At 45.3% G+C, this 27096-nt stretch overlaps 1 protein-coding gene and 1 non-coding gene across 5 annotated transcripts in view; both read right to left on the bottom strand.

The window, feature by feature from the left end:
* Nucleotides 1-27096, bottom strand: part of LOC126266913 (serine/arginine repetitive matrix protein 1-like) — a 221392-nt gene that overhangs the window by 166028 nt on the left and 28268 nt on the right. The gene's annotated exons all lie outside the window — the stretch shown is intronic.
* Trnas-cga (transfer RNA serine (anticodon CGA)) lies at nt 16512-16586 on the bottom strand. Its single transcript has one exon. It is a non-coding gene; the product is annotated as a tRNA-Ser (tRNA).

The following is a 27096-nucleotide window of genomic DNA, read 5'->3' as shown; positions in this document are numbered from 1 at the left end:
AATTGGTTCAAATGGCTCTGAGCACTATGGGACTCAACTGCTGTGGTCATTAGTCCCCTAGAACTTAGAACTACTTAAACCTAACTAACCTAAGGACATCGCACACATCCATGCCCGAGGCAGGATTCGAACCTGCGACCGTAGCAGTCGCGCGGTTCCGGACTACGCGCCTAGAACCGCGAGACCACCGCGGCCGGCACGGTAAATTGGACTGTGACATAAATGATACTGAAACAAAGGATGACAGACCAAAGGCCAAAATACTAAATGTCTTTTTCCAAAGCTGTTCCCTCTCTAGATTTACGCACAGATGACAAAATGGTAGATATCGAAATAGATGACAGAGAGATAGAAAAACAATTAAATTAGCTCAGAAGAGGAAAGGCCGCTGGACCTGATGGGATACCAGTTCGATTTTACAAGGAGTACGGGAAGAAACTTGCCCCCCTTCTTGCAGCGGTGTACCGTAGGTCTCTAGAAGAGCGAAGCGTTCCAAAGGATTGGAAAAGGGCACAGGTCATCCCCTTTTTCAAGAAGGGACGTCGAACAGATGTGCAGAACTATAGACCTATATCTCTAACGTCGATCAGTTGTAGGGTTTTGGAACACGTATTGTGTTCGAGTATAATGACTTTTCTGGAGACTAGAAATCTACTCTGTAGGAATCAGCACGGGTTTCGAAAATGACGGTCGTGTGAAACCTAGCTCGCGCTATTCGTCCACGAGACTCAGAGGGCCATAGTTACAGGTTCACAGGTAGATGCCGTGTTTCTTGACTTCCGCAAGGCGTTTGATACAGTTCCCCACAGTCGTTTAATGAACAAAGTAAGAGCATATGGACTATCAGACCAATCGTGTGATTGGATTGATCAGTTCCTAGATAACAGAACTCAGCACGTCATTCTCAATGGAGAGAAGTCTTTTAGGTGTGCTGCAGGGGAGTGTCGTAGGTCCGTTGCTATTCACAATATTCATAAATGACCTTGTGGATAACATCGTTAATTCACTGAGGCGTTTTGCGGATGATGCAGTAGTATATCGAGAGGTGGTAACAATGGAAAATTATACTGAAATGCAGGAGGATCTGCATGGAATTGACGCATGGTGCAGGGAATGGCAATTGAATCTCAATGTAGATAAGTGTAATGTGCTGCGAATACATATAAATAAAGATACTTTATCATTTAGCTACAATATAGCGGGTCAGCAACTGGAAGCAGTTAATTCCATAAATTATCTGGAGTAGGCATTAGGAGTCATTTAAAATGGAATGACCGTATAAAGCTGATTCATTGGAAGAATCCCAAGGAAATGCAGTCCGAATACAAAGGAAGTAGGTTACAGTACACTTGTTCGCCCACTGCTTGAATACTGCTCAGCAGTGTGGGATCCTACCAGATAGGGTTGATAGAACAGATAGAGAAGATCCAACGGAGAGCAGCGCGCTTCTTTACAGGATCATTTAGTAATCGCGAAAGCGTTACGGAGATGATAGATAAACTTCAGTCGAAGACTCTTCCAGAGAGACGCTCAGCAGCTCGGTACGGGCTTTTAAGTTTCGAGAACACACCTTCACCGAGGAGTCAAGCAGTTTATTGCTCCCTCTATGTATATTTCGCGAAGAGACCATGAGGATAAAACCAGAGAGATTAGAGCCCACACCGACAATCTTTCTTTCCACGAACAATACGGGACTAAAATAGAAGGGAGAACCGATAGAGGTACTCAAAGTACTCTCCGCCACACAGCATCAGGTGGCTTGCGGAGTATGGATGTAGAGGTAGAGGTAGGTCTCTACCAACTCACCCTGTCCTCTCCCCGCCCTCTGCACCCTCCCCACCTTACGATTGGCTGAGTAGAAGGAAGCCATGGCATATATATATATATATATATATATATATATATATATATATATATATATAATGTAAATAAAATAGAAAGAAACTTCCACAAGGGAAAAACATATTAAAAACAAAGATTCCAAGACTTACCAAGCGGGAAAGCGCCGGTAGACAGGCACAATAAAATAACACACAAACACACACACAAAATTTCTAGCTTTCGCAACCAACGGTTGCTTCTTCAGGAAAGAATCTTGTTTGTGTGTTATTTTATTGTGCCTGTCTACCGGCGCTTTCCCGCGGTTGCTTCTTCCCAACGGTTGCTTCTTCAGGAAAGAATCTTTCCTGAATCAGAAAGATTCAGAAAGAAATCAGAAAGAATCTTTCCTGAAGAAGCAACCGTTGGTTGCGAAAGCTAGAAATTTTGTGTGTGTTTGTGTGTTATTTTATTGTGCCTGTCTACCGGCGCTTTCCCACTTGGTAAGTCTTGGAATCTTTGTTTTTAATATATATATATATGAAAGAAAGTCGTAAGCTGTTGTTTACTTGTGACATGCAAACAGTTTGAAGACGTGACGAGAAGTACTAATACGTCTCACGCTTTTTGCATGTCACAAGTAAACAACTGCTTACGACTTTCATTCATCTGACAAATACAGGTACGTTAAATCTTTAGCGTTATGCACTTCCGATACAAAACAAATGCTATACACTATTCTTTTATTTACGTTACTCTCATTGCAGTATGTCAAGTAAACGAACTTTAAAGGAGATAAATGCAAGTAACGAATAATTTTTTGCAGCCAGTGTATCAGATTTTCCTGTGCTGTACGTAGTAGGCTACTATGAGCATATTATACCTGTAAAGAAAGGCATTTAACCAATGATTTCGCCATATTGTCTTGCGCTTTTGATTCGGTTAGTTTGTACTCCACTAGTACCATTCAAAAGTCCCGCCCGCAGTTTGGCAGAAAAATGGCCGCCGTATCGCCAGGTTGGCCACTCTCTCCCTATACAGGCTCTCTAGACGAGGCACCGGGAGGGTCGCGGAGAGCCCCTCCCTCCCCCCTCCCAACTGCGGACCGGCGCTGCGTCGTGTCTTCTCTGCTGTCCTGGTTCCCGCGTCCCCGCTATGGAATGAGCCTCCACGCCTCACGCCACACATACCGCGTCCCAAATGGAAGCGCCGCACTTTGAATCTCTGAACCCGTCATTACTTCGCAGATTGCTTTATTATGCGATGGCTGCCAGAACAATTTGCGGCTTAAGCCACGGCGTAACTGCCGAGCCGAGAAACATCAGATTTTCTACATCTACATATATACTCCGCAAGCTATCCAACGGTGTGTGGCGGAGGGCACGTTACGTGCCACTGTCATTACCTTCCTTTTCTGTTCCAGTCGCGTATGGTTCGCGGGAAGAACGACTGCCGGAAAGCCTCCGTGCGCGCTCGAATCTCTCTAATTTTACATTCGTGATCTCCTCGGGAGGTATAAGTAGGGGAAAGCAATATATTCGATACCTCATCCAGAAACGCACCCTCTCGAAACCTGCACAGCAAGCTACACCGCGATGCAGAGCCGCTTGAGTTTGCTAAACATCTCCGTAGCGCTAGCACGCTTACCAAATAACCCTGTGACGAAACGCGCCGCTCTTCTTTGGATCTTCTCTATCTCCTCCGTAAACCCGATCTGATACGGATCCCACACTGATGAGCAATACTCAAGTATAGGTCGAACGAGTCTTTTGTAAGCCACCTCCTTTGTTGATGGCCTATATTTTCTAAGGACTCTCCCAATGAATCTCAACCTGGCACCCGCCTTACCAACAATTAATTTTATATGATCATTCCACTTCAAATCGTTCTGCACGCATACTCCCAGATATTTTACAAAAGTAACTGCTATCACTGTTTGTTCCGCTATCATATAATCATACAATAAAGGATCCTTCTTTCTATGTATTCGCAATAAATTACATTTGTCTATGGTAAGGGTCAGTTGCCACTCCCTGCAAGAAGTGCCTATCCGGTGCAGATCTTCCTGCATTTCGCTACAATTTTCTAATGCTGCAACTCTCTATATACTACAGCATCATCCGCGAAAAGCCGCATGGAACTTCCGACACTATCTACTAGGTTTTCACTAAAAATACTAGATTTTCACTAAATTTAGCGTCAGAGATATACCTTTATCACAGCAGATTTGAAGAACATTGTTCAATTACGTGAAGAGGCCCCCACGAAGAGCGTCTTGTGTTAATTTAGTCCGCAGATAAATCGGCACAGGTCGCAACTACGTATTAATTACTAATTTCTCTCATCGGATGTGAGAATATTCAAGTATTCATTGTTCTGGTGGTAACGAGTCAGAGGCTTAAAGGCCGACTCGGTACCACAGTCAGCACAATGCCGTGAAAGTTAGGTGTGAAATGCTTACTGCAAGGTCATTAGCCAATGACGATAGTGAATTTTACCCGGCAGCAGATTTTGATGTCACAGCTATATACGCTTTCGACCAAACAACTTCCGCCTCATAGGCCAATGACCTTCCAATTAACATTGCGCATGGTTCTCACATCGCTTTGTCTTGACGGTGGAGCCGAGAAGAGCTTTAAACATCCAACGTGTTGCCACCGGAACAATGAATATTTGAAGATGCTCTGGTCTGATGAGCTAAACTAGTAATAAATCAAATGTAAACGTAGGCTTCCGCGGCCGTTGTCACAGTCAATAAAATTCTTCTGGGTTTGAGGCCGCATTGTCATCTGTAAAATTCCGACGTTTCGGCGACTGTTCCAAGGCGCCTTCGTCAGGGTGTATTGCTAACTGTCAGCAAAGCACCCTGACGAAGGCGCCTTGGAACAGTCGCCGAAACGTCGGAATTTTACAGATGACAATGCGGCCTCAAACCCAGAAGAATTTTATTGACTGTAGTAATAAATCAGACAGTACGTGAATTGTGGCGGTTTCATCTGTACGGTAGATCAGTCGCTGCGTCGCCTGCAAGGGTTGCCTACACTTTCTGACATAATTTATTTAACATTTCTAATATTAAAGATACGTATTATGAAATTAATTTTCTCTGTTGGTTGTGTGTCGGCTATAAAAGATAAATGAAAGGGTGAATGTTGCAGTTTAACTTTCCACAGACAACGAACTCATTGTAGACAGAGAATTCCTCAGGGATGGCATTCATTCGGGAACTGTCGAAGGAACTATCGGGCCATTGGCATAATGTAATTCAGGACAACCGAGGAAAACTCAAAGTAGGATGGGCAAACGTGGATCCAACCAATTCAGGTGACAGAGGAACCCACTCCCTTGATCGCTGCGTCTCCTCATTCTGTTGCATAGAGGAAAGCCAATGGTAAAACAACAGGCAAAAAGTAAAGAAAGGAAACAGGCAAAATCAGATCTCTGAAGACACTGTCACATTACCGTCAGCGTTACCAAAGAAGCAGAGCCACGTTGATACATTATATTCAGTTGGCTCGATTGATCATACTGCGAAAAGTTGGAGTTGCTTCTCAGTGAAAATTTCAGAATTAAATTGAAATAACACTGCTGTACGTCAATGAATAACTCCCATGATACTGGAGGGATGCTGTTGAATGCAAGGACTACTGCCGAAGACAGAGATTGAAATATATCCAACAATCCAAAAAATAATTCAGAATGTTAGGTGATGGTTAGTATCAGACGAGGAAGACTGGTACTCCACTCTCCACACAGAGACACGCAGCATTAGTGTGCAATAGTATGTGTAAAAAAACCGTTATATTTGAGGAGGGTCGAACAAAACGAAGACATCTAAGAGTGAACTTCTTTTCCCCTAAATCTAATTTTGTTAAGTGGAGTCGAGTTATCCCGAGGGAATCATAGGCAGCAGACTGTCTAGTATAGGGCCTAGGAATTTATTTCAGAAATGTTTTGAAACATGTGGACTGGAACAGTTATCGGCAGAGACGACGCACAATGCAATTGTTTTCTCGGTGATGTCAATGGATCAGAGACAAACAGGTGCCAGACCTTTCTAAAATATTACAAACATTAATTGCATCGTCGTCTCTGTGCTACGAAGACCATTTGAATCTGAAGTGAAGCGAGTTGGATGTGAAAAGCCATTTGGATGCAGAAAGAGCCGCTGCGTGTGTTTGGTTATTATGTCTGGGACAAAGAGAGATATTGTCGTGCGCGTGAAGTTTCGAGTTCGGACTGTTAGTTAGTTACGTTTATCGAGCAGAAAGCAAACTAATGCAGCTTTCCGTGAATGGGGATTTACTAACGCAGATGTGCGTGAGGACTTAACGCACCGGGATGGTGAGTGCGCTAGAAAATCGCGCCGCTCCCTCAGCAAGCAACCAGGTACCTGTCCGGCCAACATACTTATGACGTGCACGGTAAGAACGTACGTGTTTTCTCCGACAGTCGTTTACTGGCGTGCTGTAAATGCGCGAGGAGCCCGTGTGGCTTTAGAAAGCCTGGCATGAGACTCACACAGCTGCAATCACCTTTTTTTCTGACGAGAAACAAGACTCAGTTAAAAACCTCTACCGCGACCCTTTAACGAAAACTGTGATATGTCACATATTTTACTGCAGTAGAATACGTTTCGGTACTGATAAAAGACTAAAAGCTTTTGTTTCCTTATTTGCTCAACTGAAATATGAAGATGAGCAATCAAATGGTTCAAATGGCTCTGAGCACTATGAGACTTAACATCTGTGGTCATCAGTCCCCTAGAACTACTTAAATCTAACTAACCTAAGGACATCACACACATCCATGCCCGAGGCAGGATTCGAACCTGCGACCGTAGCAGGCGCGCGGGATGAGGAATCTGAAGCTGGTACACTGTAAGCGGAAATGTACGGGAGCTGGCTTTTTGGGACGTCACGGAACGTGAGCGAAAGGACCAGGAGTTTCCCGCGGCGCGACGGCGCACAGTAGGCAGACAGCGCTGTGGAGCGACTACGACCGCAGCCATAGATGGAGACATAACAGACCAAAAAGCATACTTGCAAGGACCTAACATCTATGGCCAAGTACACGCAAACACAACGGTACAGGTGAGCCCCTGTTTATGAGCCACCATTACTGGATATCCAGTTGGAACACACTTGCCGCAAAACTGGCACCACGCAGGGAAGACCTACCGTACACAACATGCAGACAAGCTATACACATACCCGCACACAGTGAGATAATCTATGGCCGATCTCCCACCAATATACACTCCTGGAAATTGAAATAAGAACACCGTGAATTCATTGTCCCAGGAAGGGGAAACTTTATTGACACATTCCTGGGGTCAGATACATCACATGATCACACTGACAGAACCACAGGCACATAGACACAGGCAATGTCGGCACTAGTACAGTGTATATCCACCTTTCGCAGCAATGCAGGCTGCTATTCTCCCATGGAGACGATCGTAGAGATGCTGGATGTAGTGCTGTGGAACGGCTTGCCATGCCATTTCCACATGGCGCCTCAGTTGGACCAGCGTTCGTGCTGGACGTGCAGACCGCGTGAGACGACGCTTCATCCAGTCCCAAACATGCTCAATGGGGGTCAGATCCGGAGATCTTGCTGGCCAGGGTAGTTGACTTACACCTTCTAGAGCACGTTGGGTGGCACGGGATACATGCGGACGTGCATTGTCCTGTTGGAACAACAAGTTCCCTTGCCGGTCTGGGAATGGTAGAACGATGGGTTCGATGACGGTTTGGATGTACCGTGCACTATTCAGTGTCCCCTCGACGATCACCAGAGGTGTACGCCCAGTGTAGGAGATCGCTCCCCACACCATGATGATGGGTGTTGGCCCTGTGTGCCTCGGTCGTATGCAGTCCTGATTGTGGCGCTCACCTGCACGGGACCAAACACGCATACGACCATCATTGGCACCAAGGCAAAAGCGACTCTCATCGCTGAAGACGACACGTCTCCATTCGTCCCTCCATTGACGCCTGTCGCGACACCACTGGAGGCGGGCTGCACGATGTTGGGGCGTGAGCGGAAGACGGCCTAACGGTGTGCGGGACCGTAGCCCAGCTTCATGGAGACGGTTGCGAATGGTCCTCGCCGATACCCCAGGAGCAACAGTGTCCCTAATTTGCTGGGAAGTGGCGGTGCGGTCCCCTACGGCACTGCGTAGGATCCTACGGTCTTGGCGTGCATCCGTGCGTCGCTGCGGTCCGGTCCCAGGTCGACGGGCACGTGCACCTTCCGCCGACCACTGGCGACAACATCGATGTACTGTGGAGATCTCACGCCCCACGTGTTGAGCAATTCGGCGGTACATCCACCCGGCCTCCCGCATGCCCACTATACGCCCTCGCTCAAAGTCCGTCAACTGCACATACGGTTCACGTCCACGCTGTCGCGGCATGCTACCAGTGTTAAAGACTGCGATGGAGCTCCGTACGCCACGGCAAACTGGCTGACACTGACGGCGGCGGTGCACAAATGCTGCGCAGCTAGCGCCATTCGACGGCCAACACCGCGGTTCCTGGTGTGTCCGCTGTGCCGTGCGTGTGATCATTGCTTGTACAGCCCTCTCGCAGAGTCCGGAGCAAGTATGCTGGGTCTGACACACCGGTGTCAATGTGTTCTTTTTTCCATTTCCAGGAGTGTATAACGATCCTGGGGAATGCTGCGGCTGCAGCAAACGCGGATACATCGCCATCGCCTGCCACGTTATGATGCATGATACCCACACTAACAAGCCCAACCTTCCACGAACTATCGCAGCTAGTAATCCACTACCGATCTTATTACCCATCCCGCTGTCGCAGAGGTTTTTTTCCCTCGGCACGAGCCTTGGTACCTTTTCCCCTCTGATCTTCAAATCGCTACCCTCATTCGCGTTTCGTCCTCAGTCTATAACCTGATGGACCGTGTTAATGCGTACTCTTACCCAGATCCACGGGTAACATCACAGCCAAAAATCAGATGTTCAAATGTGTGTGAAATCTTATGGGGCCGAAGTGCTAAGGTCATCAGTCCGTACGTTTACACGCTACTTAACCTAAATTATCCCAAGGACAAACACGCACACACCCATTCCCGAGGGAGGACTCGAACCTCCGCCGGGACCAGTCGCACAGTCCATGACTGCAGCGCCTAAGACCGCTCGCCTAATCCCGCGCGGCAACGTCACAGTCACGCATCCTGTCATCCACTTATTAGACAAGTAACATGTTGACGGAGTTGACAGTAGAACCTTTGGTTTGGTCACCACGTTGGTGCGGGCGTGGAGGGGCCCCATCTCTAATAAAGGTGTGAGGCTACACTTCGCTCTCCAGTGGCGACATGGCGGGGTCTGACGCTCTCCTGCCGACGCAACGCGACGTGCAGCGAATGAGCCGAATTACGCGACTCACTACAAAAACTAACGCCTACCAGCACCGCCGGATCACTTTCCGGCCACACCTGGTACATGCCGCCGCCTTCTCTTTAGCCATCGGGGCAAATCTAAAACAGTCACTACTCCGGCGCAAATAACAAACGCCCTGCTGTAGTCTAATTGCACCAGGGATCAAATGGTTCAAATGGCTCTGAGCACTATGGGACTCAACATATGTGGTCATCAGTCCCCTAAAACGTAGAACTACTTAAACCTAACTAACCTAAGGACATCACATACATCCATGCCCGAGGCAGGATTCGAACCTGCGATCGTAGCAGTCGCGCGGTTCCGGACTGAATGCCTGAACCGCTAGACCGCACCAGGGATCGGATTAGTGGAACGGACAGTGTACAACGCTGTCAACGCACCACCTTCAGCTGGATCATTGGAACTTACATATAAAGAAAGACCAACATGAGTGTTCAGAGTTACTCGTGTTGAGAGTCATACAAAAAAGGAAAAAAGAAACATCAAGTTTCCACAGTGAAACTACAGATCAGTTACCCTAGTCATAACTATCCGGATTCATTTCACAATTCAGCATCATTTCCAGCTAGCTAATATCCCCACGATCTAATACAATAGAGGAACTTCAATACTTGATGAATTAATAACAGGTTCTCTGCAAAAGGGCTGTCACTGAACTTCGATAAAACTTAGTTCTGTACCGCCCAAGGCCTGGGTACGCCACTAGAAATAATGGACGAGTGTTACCACAGTAAGTGAAATAGAATATTCTAAATTATGAAGCGTTTACATGGCTAAGAACCTACTACATGCTAGAGGTTTAGTTAAAAAGCGCCGGCCGGTGTGGCCGAGCATTTCTAGGCGCTTCAGTCCGGAACCGCGCGACCGCTACGGTCGCAAGTTCGAATCCTGCCTCTTGCATGGATGTGTGTGATGTCCATAGGTTAGTTAGATTTAAGTAGTTCTACGTTCTAGGGGACTGGTGAGCTCAGATGTTAAGTCTTATAGTCCTCAGAGCCATTTGAACCAACCTTTAAACAGCTAAGTTATTCAACTTCGGCGTTGTGGGTAATATCCGAGTTTGGAAATCAAACTGACGAAAATTGATTTATTTCTCCCATTATGATCCCCTGATGTCTTACTGTAACATATTCTGTAATAATTCATCACTGAGTAAGAAAAGTTCGTTGTACAGAAACGTGATTAACTGCAGAGCCTTTCAGGGATATTCAGTCATGGCTCTGAGCACTATGGGACTTAACATCTGAGGTCATCAGTTCCCTAGAACTTAGAACTACTTAAACCTAACTAACCTAAGGACATCACACAAACCCATGCCCGAGGCAGGATTCGAACCATAGCAGTCGCGCTGTTCCGGACTGAAGCGCCTAGAACCGCTCGGCTACTCAGGCCGGCATATTCAGTCATGGACGATCTTTGCATAGTGTTGTAAAAGATTTCTACATCTGCATTTACATCTACACTCCGCAAGCTACCTTTCGGCGGAGGATAGTTTGTGTGTCGTTGTCACTACCCAGTTTTCCTGCTCCAGTCGCCGATGTTTCACGACAGCCGATCGTAGATGTTCAATCTCATCTTTTAAATAAGCAGGTACACAAATTTAGTACACCCTGTCTACCAAGGTTTTTATTACACCTCTTCTTTGTCTAGGGTGGTGCTTTGGATCTTTATGCAGATAAAGATCAGCATGTGTAGCGTTTCTTTGCACCTTATGGCCCAACGTTTCGTCCCGTCCTTTAATCGCAGACACGTCCAGATAATTCAGTTGGCCATTACTCTTCATCTCCTCCGGCCGGAGTGGCCGAGCGGTTCTAGGCGCTACACTCTGGAACCGCGCGACCGCTACGGTCGCAGGTTCGAATCCTGCCTCGGACATGGGTCTGTGTGATGTCCTTAGGTTGGTTAGGTTTAAGTAGTTCTAAGTTCTAGGGGACTCATGACCTCAGAATTTAAGTCCTATAGTACTCAGAGGCATCTGAACCAATTTTTTTCTTCATCTGCATAGTAAATTGGATTTTCGGATTAGTGATGTTTAGATGTGTCAGGAAGGAATCCAACCTGTGAATTCGTTAACGGTTCGTAAGCAGCGTAACGCGACATAAATTTGCGGAATAATGTTCCTTTTTTGTTGCATGTATGATCTTTGCTTAACTGAGGAGGAAATGGTTTACCCAACAGAAAAGAGCGTATTCATTGACAATGAGTACATTATTCGTGCCAGTTTTGCCGAAACTCTGAATGTTTTCATGGGAAATGATGGTACAGAAGCATAAAACGAGTCCATCATCACGCGGCTAAAAGACAAGTTCCAGAAGATTGGAAATGCGGTAGGTGCAGCCATAGCTGGTCGACGGAAAGGGCCAACACTAGAAATATTGGTCAACGTGGAGCTTACAAATTCTGCAAGTCTCGTGTAGTCAAGTGCAGCACCCGGCTAGCTGGTCTTTTCCCTCCGTAGGCATTGCCTACATAGCACTGGTCAAGTGCTTAAACATGCACCTGTACAGAATTCGTGCTGTTCAATAGTTGTTACCTAAAAATAATGGAAAACGTGTAGCTTTCTGTCAGTTGCCCATATCATCTGTAGTACCAGACGGGAAATAATCCGTAGATTGGTTTGGTCTAACGATGCAGGGTTCCACGTTGATAATAATAGAGCGAGCGCACAGAATTCACGCATATGCGATACAGAAAGTACAGTCAGCTGCACGAGTTTTCGCTACTGTCGCAGGTTCGAATCCTGCCTCGGGCATGGATGTGTGTGACGTCCTTAGGTTAGTTAGGTTTAAGTAGTTCTAATTTCTAGGGGACTGATGACCTCAGCAGTTAAGTTCCATAGTGCTCAGTGCCATATGAACCATTTGCACGAGTTTTATATGCACGCACAAAAAGTGCGTGTTTGGTACAAGACGCCACTTGCCGAATCTTCATCACATTTCTTGATGGCACGGTGAAAAGTGAGCATTACGTTCTGTTAGAGCACCACCTAGCAAATGCTGTACCTGAAGACCAGTTATACTAAATTTGATTTCAGCACAACAATCCTGCCACACGTACAGCCGACAACACTAAAAATTTCTTGGACCAGTGTTGTGACGGACAAGTAATTTATTATGAATCACCTCGAAGGGAACGATCTATTGATATGTAATCAGCATGGTTTCAGAAAACATCGTTCTTGTGCAACGCAGCTAGCTCTTTATTCGCACGAAGTAATAGCCGCTATCGACAGGGGATCTAAGGTTGATTTCGTATTTCTGGATTTCCGGAAAGCTTTTGACACCGTTCCTCACAAGCGACTTCTAATCAAGCAAAACAAAAGTGATATCAGGTGTTCCCCAGGGAAGCGTCCTGGGACCTCTGCTATTCCTGATATATATAAATGACCTGGATGACCTGGGTGACAATCTGAGCAGTTCTCTTAAGTTGTTCGCAGATAATGGTGTAATTTACCGTCTAGTAAGGCCAACCGAAGACCAGTATCAGTTGCAAAGCGATTTAGAAAAGATTGCTGTATGGTGTGTCAGGTGGCAGTTGACGCTAAATAACGAAAAGTGTGAGGTGATCCACATGAGTTCCAAAAGAAATCCGTTGGTATTCGATTACTCGATAAATAGTACAATTCTCAAAGGTGTCAATTCAACTAAGTACCTGGGTGTTAAAATTACGAACAACTTCAGTTGGAAAGACCGCACAGATAATATTGTGGGGAAGGCGAGCCAAAGGTTGCGTTTCATTGGCAGGACACTTAGAAGATGCAACAAGTCCACTAAAGAGACAGCTTACACTACACTCGTTCGTCCTCTGTTAGAATATTGCTACGCGGTGTAGGATCCTTACCAGGTGGGATTGACGAAGGACTTCGAAAGCGAGCAAAAAGGGCAGCTCATTTTGTATTATCACGTAATAGTGGAGAGAATGTGGCAGTTATGATACGCGAGTTGGGATGGAAGTCATTAAAGCAAAGAAGTTTTTCGTCGCGGCGAGATCTATTTACGAAATTTCAGTCACCAACTTTCTCTTCCGAATGCGAAAATATTTTGTTGAGTCCAACCTACATAGGTAGGAATGATCATCAAAATAAAATAAGAGAAATGAGAGCTCGAACAGAAAGGTTTAGGTGTTCGTTTTTCCCGCGCGCTGTTCGGGATTGGAATAGTAGAGAGATAGTATGATTGTGGTTCGATGAATCCTCTGCCAAGCACTTAAATGTGAATTGCAGAGTATTCATGTAGATGTAGATTAATTTCGAAGCGGTTGAGCCCACATTGTCTCTGCCTGACTTTTTCTTGTGGAATTCTTTCAAGACCCTGCTTACAGAACTCACGCTTATACTATTCTCGAAGTGCAGAAATAAATTCACCGATGTGTTATCTCAATTCCTCAAAAACTTTTAGAGCATCTGTTTAAGAGCATGTAACATCGTATACACTTATATGAACACACAAAGGAGGCAGCTTTTAACTTTATGAACACTCTGTATTACACACGCTTGTTGTCTCACTCGATAATGGATCTTCTCTATGGTAACGACAGAAATATAGTCTCTATGAATTCCACATTCTTCAGTGTACAAGACGAACAACGTCGTTCTTGAAACGTTCCTCACTTTAGACTATAAAGGGTCTTCGAGGCGCTCTAGTGAGACGCAGAAAATATCTCTTATTTACTGCATTCCCATTCCTGCCGCAGACGTTTAAAACAGTCACGGATGTCCGAGCACCAGCAGTGAGCGCACGTGTCATTAACAGGCTAATGGTTTTGTAAATCTGTGTGCGCGGTTTGCTTCGGATACAAACCGCAGGTTGCTGCTTTTCTCTTCTCTCGCTGCAGTCGCGGTTCGACGTTAATAAAGGCATTCGCTGCTGCTGAAGGCTACGCAGTCGTAAGGCGCATTCTGCACGCAGTGGCGTGCGGCAAGCAGCTCGGCGGTTCATCGTCGCCTTTATTGCCGCTCCCTTTAGACTGGAGGTCTGCCCTCTGAACAGGCAGCAGGCATGCGGTGGGAGAGACGGTAAACAGGTGCACGTTACAATGACTACACAGCTGCAGCACACATGTTCTGTGGCGCGGCCACCTGTACGGTACGGAATGTTACCGCCTCAGTCTAGTAGAGCAGACGGTGAACATGAAGCGGAATGAGAAAATCAGGGCAAAAATCAGCATTTTAATGACCCGTCGACGTAGATTCGTTAAAGACGTTGTATGAGAACAGTTAGACAAAACTAAGGTGAGGGAGGAATCGAGCGTGACCTTATTCGAGCAAACATTTCAGTTTCGATAGAAGAAAGAGTGACAAATGTCGGTACACATTTCAGTTTGTAAACCTGTCAGATTTTGCGCTCTGAGGTAAATGCCGTATGTTGAGTTTTTAAGTTAAAGAACGCTTATAAGCATATATTTAGCAAATAATTGAAGTCATGAATTACTAGTGTTTGAAAAATTACTTCTGTGAAGAACAATAAAAGGTCAAAAAGTGTTTGTTTGTATAATAACATTTCTATAATTTAGTAGGTAAGAATTCAATTCTACTCAGAAATTAGGGAGCAGGAAATTTTCTTCCGGCAGCTCAGTATATTTATATTTCGGCATTTACACTTCCTACCGGCCTGGTCTACAGAAGATGCCTCGAATGAAGGCTATGAGGTTCAGAACTGAATATAAATTTTTAGATGAGTAACATAAAGCATGCATCATTATAACCAGGTGACGACTTCTGACACAAATCATCCGCTCACACACGGACTATAAATATAGCAACTAACTACCCTTATTACAATTTAGCACAACATATTTATGTCACCTGTGCTACTCCAACTGCCAACATAGGATTGGAATTAGAACAATGACTCTGTAAAGGCAACGCAATTTTAATTGTTAGATACGTAGTGCAATTGTAAGCCTGTTGAAATCTTATCAGAGCAGCTCAACGTTACTTGACAGAACCACTCTATCTAGTCTAACTGTTTGAGTATAAGGTTCGTCGATGAATGGAAATATGAACTTACTAAAGCAGGCACAGAGAAAAGTCAATTGTAAGTTGTTTTTCTGCATTTACACAATGGTATTCAAATAAAGTCTGAATATTGTCAGATTTAACAGTAGAAGAAGACGTGTCGCAGCAAGAGAAGTATTCCTAACATAGCAGACACGTCTTATTTTGGGTAGGGAGCGATCAAAAGAAATAGAGAGAGAGCGAGAGAGAGAGAGAGAGAGAGAGAGAGAGAGAGAGAGAGAGAGAGAGAGAGGAAGAGAGAGAGGGAGATGGGGCGGGAGAGGGGCAGGGGAGAGGGGGAGAGAGAGTGAGAAAGAGAGAGAGGAGGGGGAGAGGAATGGAGGGGGTGTCATATCTAGACACGAAAATTTGAAGACATACTGCCTCAGCCAGAATAACCAACAGTTAACTCGTCTTGGAATTTAACAATGACTTTGTAAAGGCAGCTGTCAATTACGATTTTGTTCTGTGATGTTACTGCCACATATCGCTATGCGATTTTTTCTCACTTTCCACCGCTGTTTCGTGGTTACTTTAGTGAGAATACTGGAGCTCTGTGCTTGGAAAGGTGGCTTTGCACACTACACACTCGGGCGCCGTGTCCGAAACTGTCGCTATGGCCTCTTTTGTCGGCAGAAGGCATTCTGTTAATCTCATTAGGCAAAGAACGCATTTGGGGATAAAGATCTGAAAAGCAAATAAATCGCCAGGTCTGAGTGGAACCCCAGTTCGATTTTTCGAAGAGTACTCTACGGCATTGGCTCCTTACCTAGCTTGCATTTATCGTTAGTATCTACACCCAGCACAAAGTCCCAAGTTACTGGGAAAAGGTGAAGGTGGCTCAGGATATAGGAAAGGCAAAAGAACGGACCTGCAAAATTAAGACCAATATCCTTAACTTCTAGAATGAGATTTTCACTCTGCAGCGGAGTGTGCGCTGATATGAAACTTCCTGGCAGATTAGAACTGTGTGCCCGACCGAGACTCGAACTCGGGACTTTGCCTTTCGCGGGCAAGTGCTCTACCAACTGAACTACCGAAGCACGACTCACGCCCGGTACCCACAGCTTTACTTCTGCCAGTATCCGTCTCCTACCTTCCAAACTTTACAGAAGCTCTTCTGCGAACCTTGCAGAACTAGCACTCCTGAAAGAAAGGATACTGCGGAGACATGGCTTAGCCACAGCCTGGGGGATGTTTCCAGAATGAGATTTTCACTCTGCAGCGGAGTGTGCGCCTATATGAAACTTCCTGGCAGATTAGAACTGTGTGCCCGACCGAGACTCGAACTCGGGACCTTTGCCTTTCGCGGGCAAGTGCTCTACCAACTGAGCTACCGAAGCACGACTCACGCCCGGTACCCACAGCTTTACTTCTGCCAGTATCCGTCTCCTACCTTCCAAACTTTACAGAAGCTCTTCTGCGAACCTTGCAGAACTAGCACTCCTAAAAGAAAGGCGAAGGTCGGTCGGGCACACAGTTTTAATCTGCCAGGAAGTTTCATCCCTAACTTCTGTTTGTTGCAGAATCCTTGAATATATCCTCAGTACTAATATAATAAACTTTCTAGAGACTAAGAAGCTTATGTCCACGAATCAGCATGGTTTTAGAAACCATCGCCCATGCCAAACTCAACTTGTCCTTTTCTCACATGATATTCTGAGAACGATTAAGGGCAACAGGTAGATGCCGTATTTCTAGATTTCCGGAAAGCATTTGACACGGTGACCCATTGCAGGCTGTTAACGAAGGTACGAGCATGTGGAATAACTTCTGAGATATGTGAGTGGCTCGAAGACTTCCTAAATAATAGAACCCAGTATGTTGCGTCGACGGCGAACGTTCATCAGAGACAAGAGTATTGCTATGAGTGCTCCACGAAAGTGTAATACGACCGCTGTTGTTCTCTGTACACGGAAGTGATTTGGCAGACAGGGTGGGCAGCAGTCTGCGGTTGTTTGCTGATGGTGCCGTGGCGTATGGCAAGATGCCGAAGTTGAGGGAATGTAGGAAGATACAAGACGACTTAGACAAAATTTCCAGTTGGTGTGATGAGTGGCAGATAGCTCCAAGTGTGGAAAAATGTAACTTAATGCCAATGAGTAGGAAGATCAAACCTGTAATACTCGGATACAGTATTACTGGTGTCCTTCTTGAAACAGTCAAGTCGTTTAAATGTCTGGCCGTAATGTTGCGAAGCGATATGAAATGGAACGAATATGTGAGAACTGTGGTATAGAAAGCGAATGGTCGACTTCGGTTTATTCGGAGAATATTAGGAAAAAGTGATTCACCTGTAAAGGAGACAGCACAAAGGACGCTGGTGAAGCCTATTCTTGAGTACTGCTCGAGTGTTTGGCATCGGTGCCAGGTCGGATTGAAGGAAGACATCGAAGCAATTCAGAGAGAGCTGCTAGATTTCTTACCGGCAGGTTCGAACAACACGTAAGTGTTACGGAGATCCTTCGGGAACTCAAATAGGAATCCGTGGAGGGAAGGCGACGTCCTTTTCGAGAAACACTACTGAGAAAATTTAGAGAACCGGCATTTGAAGGGAAACTGCCGAACGATTCTACTGCCGCCAACATACTTAGCGCGTGAGGGCAACGAAGATAAGATACGAGAAAGTAGGGCTCTTACGGACGCACATAGATATTCGTTTTTCCTTCGCTCTGCTTGCGTGTGGAACAGGAAAGGAAATGACTAGTAATGGTACAGAGTACCCTCCGCCACGTACCGTACGGTGGCTTGCGGAGTATCTACGTAGATGTAGATACGCGCAGTTTTCACGGAAGTCGACCAGTTGAAACGTCCCCTTAGAAAAAATATACAAGACTGGTCTATGTGAAACCCCTTAGAAAAATTATACACGAATGTGCTTAAACTGACACACAATATTTTTAGCGCAACGCAATCTGACTTTCAATAATCCCTACGAAAGAATGGCCCTGACTAACATTAACCTATATGTTTCACAAATCACTTACCTCACAAAAATCTTGGTTACTCGAACTACTGCAATACAGCGAGCGCCACTACTGGCAACTAAATAAAAGATTCAAACTACGGAAGTCACTAACTACTGAGGCACAGTTAGCAAATGAAAGATTTTAATAGAGAACAAACAATGTATTTACCTTAATAGTCATAATATATATATCAGTTCATGACACCAATTCTTACAAATTTCAAAACTCCGCCATCTCTCTCCCCACGTCCACCACTGCTGGCGGCTCACCTCCAACTGCGCAACGCTACGCGCTGTTAGCATTCAGCTGCCGCTGCCCAACACTACAATGGCAGACAACAATGCAAACCAGCCACAGACTGCACACGGCACAGCCAGTGATTTTCATACAGAGCGCTACGTGGCGGCGGCGTTACCAATAAAAAAACCTAAACAGCCTACTTACACAGTGAACCGCTTTGTGCTGCGGCTTTTGAGAGCCAGGCTTTTGCGTGCACCTCTTGTCACCAGTGAACGCTGTGGCCGCCCTGTCGTCCCCAGTGACCAACTCTGAGCTTCACATTTTTGCGTTTCTGTGTGAAAATCAACCACCGAGACCCTGCGGCACCATCCGATCAGCATGTGAGAGGCAGTTGTGTTCGTTCTAAAAGTTTGGTTCAACCAATACTACTGCATTGCTCTAGACCTTTTTCTGCTACCGTCCACTTTTGTATCTACATCTACATCTATACTCCGCAAGCCACCCAACGGTGTGTGGCGGAGGGCACTTTACGTGCCACTGTCATTACCTCCCTTTCCTGTTCCAGTCGCGTATGGTTCGCGGGAAGAACGACTGTCTGAAAGCCTCCGTGCACGCTCGAATCTGTCTAATTTTACGTTCGTGATCTCCTCGGGAGGTATAAGTAGGGGGAAGCAATATATTCGATGCCTCATCCAGAAACGCACCCTCTCGAAACCTGGACAGCAAGCTACAGCGCGATGCAGAGCGCCTCTCTTGCAGAGTCTGCCCCTTGAGTATGCTAAACATCTCCGTAACGCTATCACGCTCTTCTTGGATCTTCTCATCTCCTCTGTCAACCCGACCTGGTACGGATCCCACACTGATGAGAAATACTCAAGTATAGGTCGAACGAGTGTTTTGTAAGCCACCTCCTTTGTTGATGGACTACATTTTCTAAGGACTCTCCCAATGAATCTCAACCTGGCACCCGCCTTACCAACAATTAATTTTATATGGTCATTCCACTTCAAATCGTTCCTTACGCATACTCCCATATATTTTACAGAAGTAACAGCTACCAGTGTTTGTTCCGCAATCATATAACCATACAATAAAGGATCCTTCTTTCTGTGTATTCGCAATACATTGCATTTGTCTATGTTAAGGGTCAGTTGCCACTCCTGCACCAAGTGCCTATCTTCTGCAGATCTTCCTGTATTTCGCTGCAATTTTCTAATGCTGCAACTTCTCTGTATACTACAGCATCATCGGCGTAAAGCCGCATGGAACTTCCGACACTATCTGCTAGGTCATTTATATATATTGTGAAAAGCAATGGTCCCATAACACTCCCTTGTGGCACGCCAGAGGTTACTTTGTCGTCTGTAGACGTCTCTCGATTGGGAACAACATGCTGTGTTCTGTTTGCTAAAAACTCTCTGTTAGTAGTAAAATTTTCCAGTCGCCCACCGGTTCCATAAAACGGTGATTTACCAAGTAGGGAAGTAAGTTTATAAAATTTATAAAGCAGGGTAACAGAAAGTTAAAGCGTGTGGCAATAATAAGTTACCAAATAATTTACGTCAACATTTCATGAAACCTAAGTAAAATATTTTTAATGCCCCTACCGCCTACCATCCACCATCAAAGCTGGAACGTCCAGGAGCAGGCGGTAGCGACCGGGTTGACCGCCACTGCTCTAGAACGTGTTCTTGGCACGTAAGGCTGACCAGTTCAGAGGACACTGGTTTGGTCCAGCGCCAACTTGGCATTTAAAAAATGTGCGTCTTATACGCAAAAGGAGGAAAGTTACATGTGCCTTCTTCTGCTTTTTCGTTAATTTAGCAACAATTCTCGCCCAAGTCAATGGCAATAGCACAGAGCCGTCCCAATCATGTTGAGTTTCCTTTAAATGATTAGGTGAGAAGGAGCAAGAAAGTTAGTGAATCGGTAGCCGGCTGTAGTCTGGGGAGGAAAATTTTGTGGCACCGTGCCCTAGCGGCCTTCTTGAAGAAATGTTAAGTTCACAGTCTACAGTAGCTCGATCCGTATTCTGCGCAGCTCGATGACTCGTGTGTTTCTACTACGCAACTTGTGTTGCCGATTTGATTTGCCGTAAACTGTAATTTTGCATTCTTTAGCTTTGAATCCGCGAGCTACGTGGTTAAGGATGTGGGTACTTATCCTCCATGCAGTCCTTCAAGCAGATTTTCGTATCTCCCTCAGTGATACTGTCTTTCTTAGTTGAACTGAATATCTAGATAGATTTGTCACTATCAGTTTGATGTTAATTTCATGAATCACACAGAGCAAACAAACTCCTCTGATACGCAGACTTCAGTTGAATTTGAAGATCCTTTATGTTCTACAACTTTTCCTGGTTAGGCGAACCATTAAAAATAAAAGTAACCTGCTGTATATGCAACTGGTTAACTTCACTGTGTCACTGCAGTCTTTGTGCACAGTGGCGAAGTTCGAGGATAATTTACTTCTTATTTTGTGAAACCAAGGAGCACCGCGCTCCCTCGTCTGGTATGAGTACGATTTAATTTTCCTTGTTATTCAGTGACAGCAACAAGCACCGCACTCGCTCGTCCAGTATTACTAGGATTTAGTTTTATTATCTGGAGAGGGGTGAGTTTACTTCCCCTAGAAATATAAGTTAGTAGTGGACTGGCATTAATTCACAATTTAACCACCAGACTAGGTATTTTCACTTCAAACCTTTTCCTTTATTAAAATAGCCTTAATGGGATGACATGTCCCTCAAACTACGCGAGACGCTGATGTGCGATCGAGACGTTCACTAGGACTGATCCGTAACCTCCACTGGAATGAGACGGTCTCAGTGGTATGCGCCAAGTTTCTCATTAGAATGCGCGAGTGAAACGTTACGGCCCATTGTATTCAAATGAGGTCCCAGGCACGAGATTTCTCCTCCCCGCCCGTGTTGCTGCTGCGGCGACGGCCGGAGATAAACGTGCGAAACTTGGCGAACAACAGGACGCCGAAAACGGGGGAAGAGGCCGTTTTTAGCCAGCTGCCGCGGAAACTCCAGTTCCTCGAATATCTAACGAAATGTCAGATAGCGTGACTGATACTCAATACCGAGGCACTTAAATGCATAGTAAATCTGCTGATAAATGTGCTAATAATTCAAAAGTTTTTATTAACACATTGCATCCTCTAGGGAGAGCGGGCTCATCTATTGCACAGCAGGGTCATTTTATTCAAATACTAGTGATGCCTGTAGTGGAGTATAGTGATCCCAAATGAGAATGCATCGAAAGAGATTCCATTGTCTTACAACCAAGAGAAACCTACCGATTAGTTGGTCGTCAGATAGGGTGGAAATTATTTCTAATTTAATTCTAGGGCACCGCGGCTGATGTGGAATCTTAAGCACAGATAAAAAAATAAAGCTCAGCATTTTGGTCTGCATATAGGATAATTTTGCACAACTGGAACAGTCTGAGGGGTATAATCCCAATGAGAAACCAGTTACGTCCAACCAAAACATGCTTGGCAATGCGTGCTTTCTAACCTAAAACTATGCAGCACCAACGCGATCCCTCGAATTGTCAGAGGCGCGCTTTCCCGCGTGAAGTTCAGATACGCCTAATCGGCGAGGTTGTGAGGAGACGGGATATTTGCTTTGTTTGCTTATTTTTTGTTACTTTTGCTTGCTAAGTAGAGTTCCGTTTTAATTTCGGAAGGTCTCAAGTTACCGTAAGGTCCTTAGCGTGCTAATAGCGATTGTCAGGTAACTGCTACGAGAACATTGCTGTAAATTGCAAAGGTATTCAGCGCAGGTCTAGGATTTTAGAAATAGACTACATGGACCGAGTTTGATGCACCGGGTTTCAGACCGCAAATAGAAATTGTACTGTAAAATTTAGAAGCAAGAAAGCTGTCAATATTAAGCAAAAAATACAAATGTGTAGGGCAACGTAATTATCAATAAGCAGTAACCTAAATACTTAATCCGGATTAAAAAAAAAGAAAAAAAAGAGTCGTGTCATCATAGCCCGGTTATTTACAGTGGAATACAGATACAAAGTTGAATGTGTGTAAGAAATTAAACAAAACGCAATTACTCTGCAATTAGCCACGGGAGAGCACGGGTCTATTATACAAAGCTCTCAGAAAGTATCCAAACTCTGATATTTTGAGAATTAAAAAAATTTAACCAAAAAGTTTTTTTAATGCCTAGACGGGAATTTTTTTCTTCAGCTATTAAAAAAAATGGTTGAAATGGCCCTGAGCACTATGGGACTAAACTTCTGAGGCCATCAGGACTACTTAAACCCAACTAACCTAAGTACACCACACACACACACACACACACACACACACACACACATGCCCGAGGCAGGATTCGAACCTACGACCGTAGCGGTCGCGCAGTTCCAGACTGAAGCGCCTAGAACCGCTCGGCCACACCGGCCAGCAGCTATTAAAAGACAACTTGTTTCGGTTGTTATCTACAGCCATCTTCAGATAGTCCAAGTTGTAAAAAAAAACGGTGTCTAGGTAGTAGAAACTATCATCATTAGCTGTAATTATGCAATTACTTACATTCATATCGTGGGCCAAGAAGACTATGACATTATGTAGTTACAAACATCGTCGTGAGCGAGCTAGGCTGCAATCCAAAATCTCGCAAGATGACCGTAGTAACCAAGGCGAATGGCCAGTTGCGTTAGTAAAAACTTGATCAAAAGTCCTTTATTTGCAATTGTACAACAGGCTTTATAGTGAGAACAGAGTTTCCAACAGTTAGAGAGATTGTGTGCTATTCCATAGTCTGGCTTACAAAGGAGTGGCCCAGCTTGGCGTACAAAATAGTTATCTTTAAAAAAAATTTCAATAAGTTCAATAATTTTATACGCCAAGTAGGGTCACTCCTTTGTAAGCCAGACTATGGAACTACTAACAATCCCTGTAACAGTTGCATACTCTGTTCTCGCTATAATGCCTACTGTAAAATTGTTAATACTGGGTTTCTGCTGAAGTTTTTACTAATGCAACCGGCCATTCCTCTTCATTATAAACGTCATCTTGCGAGATTTTGGATTACAGCCTGGCTCGCTCACGATGACGTTTGTAACTCCATAATGTCATAGTCTTCTCGGTCTACAATACGAATGCAAGTAATTGCATGATTAGAGCTAATGGTGATAGTTTTTACTGCATATTCACCGCTTGTTTACGATTTGGGCGATGTGAAGATGGTTGTAGAAAGCAACTGAAACTAGTTAGTTCAAAATGATTCAAATGGGTCTAAACACTATGGGACTCAACATCTGACGTCATCAGTCCCCTGGACTTAGAACTACTTAAACTTAACTAACCTAAGGACATCAAACACATCCGTGCCCGAAGCAGGATTCGAACCTCCGACTGTAGCAGCAGCATGGTTCAAGACTGAAGCGCCTAGTACCGCTCAGCCACAGCGACCGGCGAAACTAGTAGCCCTGTTTTAACTGGTGAAGGGAAAAAAAGTGCGGTATAATCATTAAAACATATTTCGTAAATTATATTAAGACCGCCGTCTCCATGTTGACAGTGTCAGGCTTCACTAACCCTGACATTTTGTCAGTAGAGTCAACTCATATATTATGGATTTCAAGAGTCGTACGAGAAGACTGGCAGCTGAGATAAGGTATCAGACACCCCAAAAATTGTGTGGGAATGTGAGAGAGCTGTCATATTAAGCTGCACACTGCGTCCCAGATCCCGAAAGCTTGGAGCCCAGACTTCTACAGGTCCGCCGTCAGAAATAAACGATGGGCCATTCATTTGTTTTGTGTGGTGTGCGCACTGTAAGACCTTCGGTACACACACCGTCCGATTATTTGACTTGTCGCTCTAAATAAGTAGGTGAGTGTCAGCAATATGTCTCGTGGTCTTATCGTGGCGTGTTTATCTTCTGCCGTTAGGTCAGATGATAGAAATACCACTTAACGCTTAGAGTAGCAGATTGACGGTGACCAACTTTAAACAGAACTTGATTAATTTTCACACACATTTATTAAAATAATAAAAATCATAGATATTACGTAACCTGTTTCTGGATGCTGTTTACAATTGACAATCTGAAGTTCCTTTGGTCTTGGTACGTTAATCTTATTCTCACATATCTCTGATACATGACAAAGTGTCTAAACATTTCTCTTTATGGCTATGTACAGTAATACGACAATCTTATTAGGCGCAGACTGAAACTTGACTACAGACTAATGCAGACTGATGCAGACTGACCAATCGGAGGTCTGTACACTCGTTATAATACCTCGCGCGTTCAGGTATCACTGCGCGAGTGTGATCCGCGAGGAGAAAAGGTTCTACGTTAGCGGCAATCTCATTGGCTGCGTTACATATTAATCTGCGAATCGGCGGAAGCAGAATTTGGTCCGTCTCTAAGACAGCGCCATCTCGTAGTGCGGAGACGGACGAGCGCTGCGCCTGCGCTGTTGCGCTTAGCGGGGCGCGCTCTAGTGGGAAAGTTGTGTACGCGCTGACTACGCGGAACTATGTACACAACATTTTGCAATATCCAAGAGTGTCTGTCGGAGGTTTCATCTACAAATATGAAAAAGGGCGTCAGTTGATTTTGGGCTAGCAAGTACTGCGTGAATGATTCGATATTTGCTAGGAAAGTGAAGTCAGAGAGAGGTACTTGGAGAAGGGCACGGGCGATGTCGTGGGGAGTCTGCAGACACCTGCCGAACCCGGACGCGGCGAAGGCCCCGGCGCTGGCCTTTGGCGTGCATCACGCCCTCCGCGTTACGACGAGCGGCCGCAACATCACTGGCGCGCCACAGAACAGCCCACAGCGTCGCTAGCGAACACAGTTTAACAACACTCTGCACCCGTTTACTGGCGCCAGCAGTGACCGAGTGTATGGGTACTGCTAGCCAGTAAAGCTGAAACACCGTGAATCTACACCACTGGCAATTAAAATTGCCACACCACGAAGATGACGTGCTACAGACGCGAAATTTAACCGACAGGAAGAACATGCTGTGATATGCAAATGATTACCTTTTCAGAGCATTCACACTACGTTGGCGCCGGTGGCGACACCTACAACGTGCTGACATGAGGAAAGTTTCCAACCGATTTCTCATACACAAACAGCACTTGACCGGCGTTGCCTGGTGAAACGTTGTTGTGATGCCTCGTGTAAGGAGGAGAAATGCGTACCATCACGTTTCCGACTTTGATAAAGGTCGGATTGTAGCCTATCGTGATTGCAGTTCATCGAATCGCGACATTGTTAGCAGAATATGGAATCGGTGGGTTCAGGAGGGTAATACGGAACGCCGTGCTGGATCCCAACGGCCTCGTATCACTAGCAGTCGAGATGACAGGTAGCTTATCCGCATGGCTTTAACGGATCGTGCAGCCTCGTCTCGATCCCTGAGTCAACAGATGGGGACGTTTGCAGGACAACAACCATCTCTACGAACAGTTCGACGACGTTTGCAGCATATGGACTTTCAGCTCGCAGACCGTGGCTGCGGTTACCCTTGACGCTGCATCACACACAGGAGCGCCTGCGATGGTGTACTCAACGGCGAACCTGCGTGCACGAATGGCAAAATGTCGTTTTTTCGGATGAACCCAGATTCTGTTTACAGCATCATGATGGTCGCATCCGTGTTTGGCGACATCGCGGTGAACGCACATTGGAAGCGTGTATTCGTCATCGCCATACTGGTGTATCACCGGCGTGATGGTATGGGGCGCCATTGGTTACACGTCTCCGTCACCTCTTGTTAGCATTGACGGCGCTTTGAACAGTGGACATTACATTTCACATGTGTTACGACCCGTGGCTCTACCCTTCATTCGATCCCTGCGAAACCCTACATTTCAGCAGGATAATGCACGGCCGCATGTTGCAGGTCCTGGACGGGCCTTTCTGGATACAGAAGATGTTCGACTGCTGGCCAACACATTCTCCAGATCTCCCACCAATTGAAAACGTCTGGTCAATGGTGGCCGAGCAACTGGCTCGTCACAATACGCCAGTCACTACTCTTGATGAACTGTGGTATCGTCTTGAAGCTGCATGGGCAGCTGTACCTGTACACGCCATCCGAGCTCTGTTTGACTCAATGCCCAGGCGTATCAAGGCCGCTATTACTGCCAGATGTGTTTGTTCTGGGTACTGATTTCTCAGGATCTATGCACCCAAATTGCGTGAAAATGTAATCACATATCAGTTTTAGTATAATATATTTGTCCAATGAATACCCGTTAATCATCTGCATTTCTTCTTGGTGTAGCAATTTTAATAGTCAGTAGTGTAATAAACGTCAAACTGGCACGGAGGGCACTACATAATTGGATACGCAAATGATTAGGATTTCTCTGCAGCCGCACAAAGCAGGTAGGATTAACGCCATGTACATTCCGTACGTAAGAAAAGATTACGCAGCAAATGTCTCGTTCAGAAAGAACGTTTCAGTGTTGGTTGGTTGTAAAATGACGATGTTATGCTAAATGTAAGAGCGAGAAACGTGTACCATTATTTGTACAAGTTCCACGGCAGCAGGATCATGGCATGTTAATGTGTGTGTGAAATCTTATGAGACTTAATTGCTAAGGTCATCAGTCCCTAAGCTTACACACTACTTAACTTAAATTGTTCTAAG

The sequence above is a fragment of the Schistocerca gregaria genome, chromosome 4, assembly GCF_023897955.1.
Source record: "Schistocerca gregaria isolate iqSchGreg1 chromosome 4, iqSchGreg1.2, whole genome shotgun sequence".
NCBI lineage: Eukaryota > Metazoa > Arthropoda > Insecta > Orthoptera > Acrididae > Schistocerca > Schistocerca gregaria.
This window is presented reverse-complemented; position numbering and strand designations above follow the sequence as displayed.